Source organism: Convolutriloba macropyga, chromosome 10 (assembly GCF_964194025.1).
Source record: "Convolutriloba macropyga chromosome 10, txConMacr16.3, whole genome shotgun sequence".
Lineage (NCBI taxonomy): Eukaryota > Metazoa > Xenacoelomorpha > Acoela > Convolutidae > Convolutriloba > Convolutriloba macropyga.
The window spans coordinates 43,749,846-43,755,845 of NC_134477.1; positions in this window are offsets into that span (position 1 = coordinate 43,749,846).

Sequence of the window (6,000 nt, forward strand, 5' to 3'; positions counted from 1 at the left end):
TACAAACAAATTATCATAAGTTCTCATATCTGAACGATTTGCATCTACTAAATAATAAAAGAGCAAAGGTTTAAAATTAATATTTCAATATTTAATTTTTAATAGAATAGCAATAACAGGGCATGCTAAAAAATTAAAAGAACACAATGAGTCTCAGAAATGTGCGTTCGCACATAATGTTCCGACCTCTCTCAACCAAGTTTTTGACTTAATTGTCCACCAAATGAGTAACAGATTAAAAACTTTCAAAAAATCAATTATTGTTCGAAAATAAATAGTGTATATATTTAAAAAATTGTTTTGAGTTCCAACCACTATCAAAATTTTACCAACACACATTAGAGAGCCACTGGTACCTGCCATTAGGGAGGGTAAGAGAATCAAAGGCATCAAAAAGAGCTACAAAATAAAAATGAAAAAGTCAATTTACCATCAAATAAAAACTAAACTGACTTGCATTTCATCATGAAGGAAATAGGACTAGCCTTTTTGAGAAAAATTAACAAGTAGACGGAGAACAAAAAGGGCCAAACTTAGAAAATACTTCTTTAGTTTTTGAAGACATCTAAATTCAAAGTCATGAAAACTATTAGATATCAACTGAAATCGTTCATGGCCTTTTTTCTATCTTTATACAAAAAAAAACTGACACGTGTCCAAAATGTCATAAAACAAAAAAACGAATAGCGACAAAAGCAAAAACGTCCAATTTTGGTGGCAACGGTGTCGAAGCCTATAAAATCCCAATCTAAAACTATTGAATATAATCAATTGCACCTTCATTCAATGCCCTCAAAGTGCTGAGACGAATCGTTATTGTGAGAATCGCATATAACAGCAAAAGATAACCTCAAAACTTGAAGTCAAAAATTTTGAGAAATTTATGAAACCTCGTACTATTTACTCCAAAAACCATAAACTAAATAAAAAAGCAATGGATACTACAATATAAGTAAGTTGAAGAAAATGAAACTCCTCTCTTTGCTGAACCTACGCTGAAAGGTGGCAGAAATGATATTAAAATTGGCAGAAAACTTATATTGGCTTCTCACCTAAAAAGGAGTCAATTGGATATGTTAGTGAGACTAAGTCAAACTTTTTGAGTTATACTACTAAAAAACATTGAATCGAATCAAAGCATTAGATAGATTCTTCAATAATTCTCGATACTTAATTAGGTATTTGATCAATCGGACTCGCTTATAAGACTACAAAAAGAAATTAAATGCTGGTAAAATTCAAAACCTCATTAAAAGTTTAGGGAGACAATTTGTCGGAGCCATCAAAATCCATAAGCTTTACTGAGAAAACAATATTTTTACAATGGATCTTAAAGGAAGATTAACGGAACTTCTTATAATTTGAATTTTCATTTGGAAAAATAGTTGCCTCTAATTTGGATGAAAAAGTTTAAAAAGAATTTTTAAAAAAGAAAGGAAAATACAATCCGAATGGAAAAGTCAACGACGTGACCAAAATCAGCATTGCGATCGCTGCCCCGCTGCTAAAACCCGCAATTGTTCTACAACACTACGTAGTAGTCTTTTTGGCAAACGAAAATTAATATATCATAAATTATGCATTTTTAAAAACATCGGTTTTAATTAGCGAAACACGGAAAAACTGTTCTTTCAAGAACATTTATGACAAATCGGATGAAAAATAAGCCCATATTTGAGTAAACCAAAATGATGTCAGCAGTTTCTAACTGGAGTTGGCCAAATCGGCCTATTTAATGCCTTTTTTATAAATAAGAAAATGCTAAATTTTCAAAATTTTATCTGGAAATATAGCCAAAACAGGTGTTTCAAATAATTCACCAACTCACTTTTGTCTTTGAACAAAACACAAATTAGGCTAATTTTTGTTCTATCATAAAACAATTTTATTATTTATTTTAATTAATCTTATAACAATATCATAATTTAAGCACAATTTGATCAAAATTTTGGCAAAATTTACGAATAATGTGAATGAAAAACAACGAATTCAGAAAAATAATAATAATAATAATAGTAATAATAATAATAATAAAAATAATAATAATAGTAATAATAATAATAATAATAGTAATAATAATAATAATAATAATAATAATATTAATAAAAATAATAATGACAATAATAGTAATAATAATAATAATAAAAATAATAATAATAATAATAATAATAATAAAATTAATAATAATAATAAAAATAATAATAATAATAATAATAATAATAATGATAATAATAATAATAATAATAATAATAATAAAAATAATAATAATAATAGTAATAATAATAATAATAATAATAATAATAATAATAATAATAATAATAACAAAGGTTTATGATAAAATAATGCAAGAATTCGTTTAAGACTCGGCTATTGAGTTGTTCAAAATTTATGGTTTTTTTAAGTAAAGATGAGTTTCTTCAAGTCTCTACGTTCACAATAATTAAAACTCCGTAACTCCACTGAAAATGGGGAAAACAAAATAATCTTTTTATTTTGAAAATCTGAGCTTGAAACGTTTTCCGAGGACAATACTCACAGCCCTGTACGATGAATATATCTATCGGCGATTTTTAACTGAACAAAAAAACAAATGAGTATTTAGTTCTTCCCCCCTAAAGTGGGTCGGAACAAAAACTTTTGTATCAATTCTGTTGCATGAAATTATTTGGATCACAAGATAAACATACAGTTATAAGGTCAGAAAAACAGACAGGTCTGTAATTTGGTTTCCAGAACAGAACAAAAACAATTTAACATCCAGGCATGTTACAGCAAAAGTTTGAAAAGAACAAAAAATTATTGCCAAACATATTTTGATATAATCACCGAAAATTGAAGGAAGCAAATTACGAAATTCCCCTCGCCAGCACTGGTCAAACAGTGGCTAGTTCGGGGTCCTCCTAGAACTATTTGTCCACAAAGCGTTTCGTATTGTTTAAATCTATCAACAAAATGAAAATATACACAAACATCAACTGAGATAAAAAACAAAAGACAGACCGCATTAGAAAACAAACAACTAATGACAAAAGTAGATCAGTAAAACCAACAGCCTTCTTTCTTCAGCCACAGTTTTCATTGAATCATCAACAATTTCTCGCCGCCTAAGCATCCTTGACCCACGATTGCAGAGAATTGATCTCGTTGTGGTATAAAGCTGATTTTTGTTCCTTAGATATGATATGGTATCAGCGTAGATGTTCTCTTTTTGGATAGGCCCGTATCTGTCGGATAGGCCCGTAGCTGTCCTCGCCGAAAAGACCCGTAGGGATGTCTAGCAGACAACCAAAAAACAAAACTTACAGCACACAAAATGTAATGGCCTCCTAAATTTATATTTCGACCATTCCAATTTGTTGAAGTCAGAATTTAACGTTGGCTAAAACACCCTGTCGTACAATATTATTGTTAACACCGTAATTGCAAAGTTCGCACTTTAGTCTGCACAAGCATAAACAAGTTAAATAACTTTTGACAGGTCTATAAAACAATTAGAATACTTTTAATTACTAAAAAAGATATATTAGGCAATCAAACGGCAAAGAAATAGTAAATAGAGACTTTGAGAGAGCCTTTTCGTTTCACATGACAGATAAGATTTTCAAAAAACGATCTCAATTTCAACTTATTTCCCTTTGTTGTTGTCAAACTGTATTATGCCAGTTCGATGTGTCCTAGTATGAGATGTCGCAACACCAATCATCAAGATCACAATAAAAACGCCATTGACCAAATTCAATAGGACACTCCAATTTGGTCGTGCCAGCTGGAAACAAATAGGAAAATTGTTTAGCTACTTCAAGTATTCAACATATCTGTTCTTACCGGTACAGAGTGTTTACTTCAGACGAAATTGGATTTTTTCAAGATTTCTTAGGGACAATACAGAAGGGAGCCATATCGGCGATCCATATTGCGAGATTGATTAAACGAGTGACTTATATAGAATCTGGAGAATATAGAATCTGGAGAATCTGGAGAATTGCATCTGGAGAAAAATGCTCCCTTCGCACCAATTCGTTTAAAAAAAATATAAAACTTTGACGCTTTAGCAATAAGTTGATTGATATGCTTATCCCATGTCAAGTTTTTACAAAACACAATTCCCAAGTCCATGATTGATTCTACGTGTTGGGAAGCTAAGCCGTTGAGATAGAGTTCAGCATAATCTTGTTGTTCAAACGAAGTGAGGTAGCAATTTTCAGGGTAAAAGTCTAATCAATTGAGCAGCGAACAAATTGCGAGAGTGTCAATATCTCCTTGACGACTACTTGATTGAGACTCCGTAAAACTTTGGAGGTCATTACAAAACAAAAAAGATTTACAATGTTCAAGCGAGTGTGTTAAATCATTAATGAACGAAATGAATCAATTCTATTGGTTAACGTTGCGATCCTCTATATGAGCATAAACATGTGGATACAAACAAATTATCATAAGTTCTCATATTTGAACGATTTGCATCTACTAAATAATAAAAGAGCAAAGGTTTAAAATTAATATTTCAATATTTAATTTTCAATAGAATAGCAATAACAGGGCATGCTAAAAAATTAAAAGAACACAATGAGTCTCAGAAATGTGCGTTCGCACATAATGTTCCGACCTCTCTCAACCAAGTTTTTGACTTAATTGTCCACCAAATGAGTAACAGATTAAAAACTTTCAAAAAATCAATTATTGTTCGAAAATAAATAGTGTATATATTTAAAAAATTGTTTTGAGTTCCAACCACTATCAAAATTTTACCAACACACATTACAGAGCCACTGGTACCTGCCATTAGGGAGGGTAAGAGAATCAAAGGAATCAAAAAGAGCTACAAAATGAAAATGAAAAAGTCAATTTACCATCAAATAAAAACTAAACTGACTTGCATTTGATGCCAGTAAGCCACCAACAATTCAATAAAAGAAACAAAACCAGAGCATGCTACTTTCATTAGTAACAAATAATGTGGGACGGTATCAAATGCTGCTCTAACGTCAAAATAAACCACCAAACAGTCTGCATGCTGATCTCTAATGCTATAAACACTCTCGAAGTAAACTAAATGTTGACTAACTGTGCTGAGATTCCTCATGAAACAGTGTTGACTCCTCCTTATTTGTTATTGCAACCCAGCGTAAACAAAGTTAAAGCTGAGCCGTTCAAGCAGGACTGATATTCTGGGTAAGACGCTACTGGGCCAGTATTTAGGTACGTCTTGCGTGGAACCCCTTTTGTGCAATGGAGTAATAAAAGTGGTTTTCCATTGATGAAGCCACAGTCGAGACCTCAATATGTTTTTAAAATGTTTCAAAATTAAGAGTGCTAGTAGATGAGTGCATTCTGATAAAAAACAAACGATGGTTAAAGTTAATGCGCCTAGATAAATCTTCATTACAATGCTTCAAAGCATTGCAAACGTCAGCTACAGTGGAGGAGAAATCACTCAACGGAATTTCATCCAGTATTTGAAGGTTTGAATTTGTTCTACGACGATGTCCTTATCTGGTTGCTGAGCGAAAAAACACATTGAACAGCTGAGTTTTCTGAAAGCTGCTACCAGTTTTTAGACCACGATAAACATGTTGCATGGACATTTTAAACACAACCTAGCGGATTGTAGGAACTGAAAGCAGTGGCTTCGATTGTTCAAATTTAAAGTAAAACTTTTAATTGCTTAACATCGAATTATAGCAACACTTTGGTCCAACGGAAGTTTACATTGGTTTCTACCAACCAATTTTGGACTCAATTCTTGACAGGGGCATTGGCGGGAAACAGTTTTTTGAATTCAGATTAGTATTGGAAAGTCAGCATCTTATTTACCATCGCTAGGGACAGGCGGAATAATAAGTCAATCATTCTGATATGAAGAATGGCTTCTAGCCATTTGCGTAAATTTTTGGAAGTTTTTGACGTCCTTTGTTTGAGAGTTTCTTGAATATCATGCAAATGAACAATACTGCATCATTGAGACCACGTAATCTACTAAAAATAATTTCTATGAAGCAT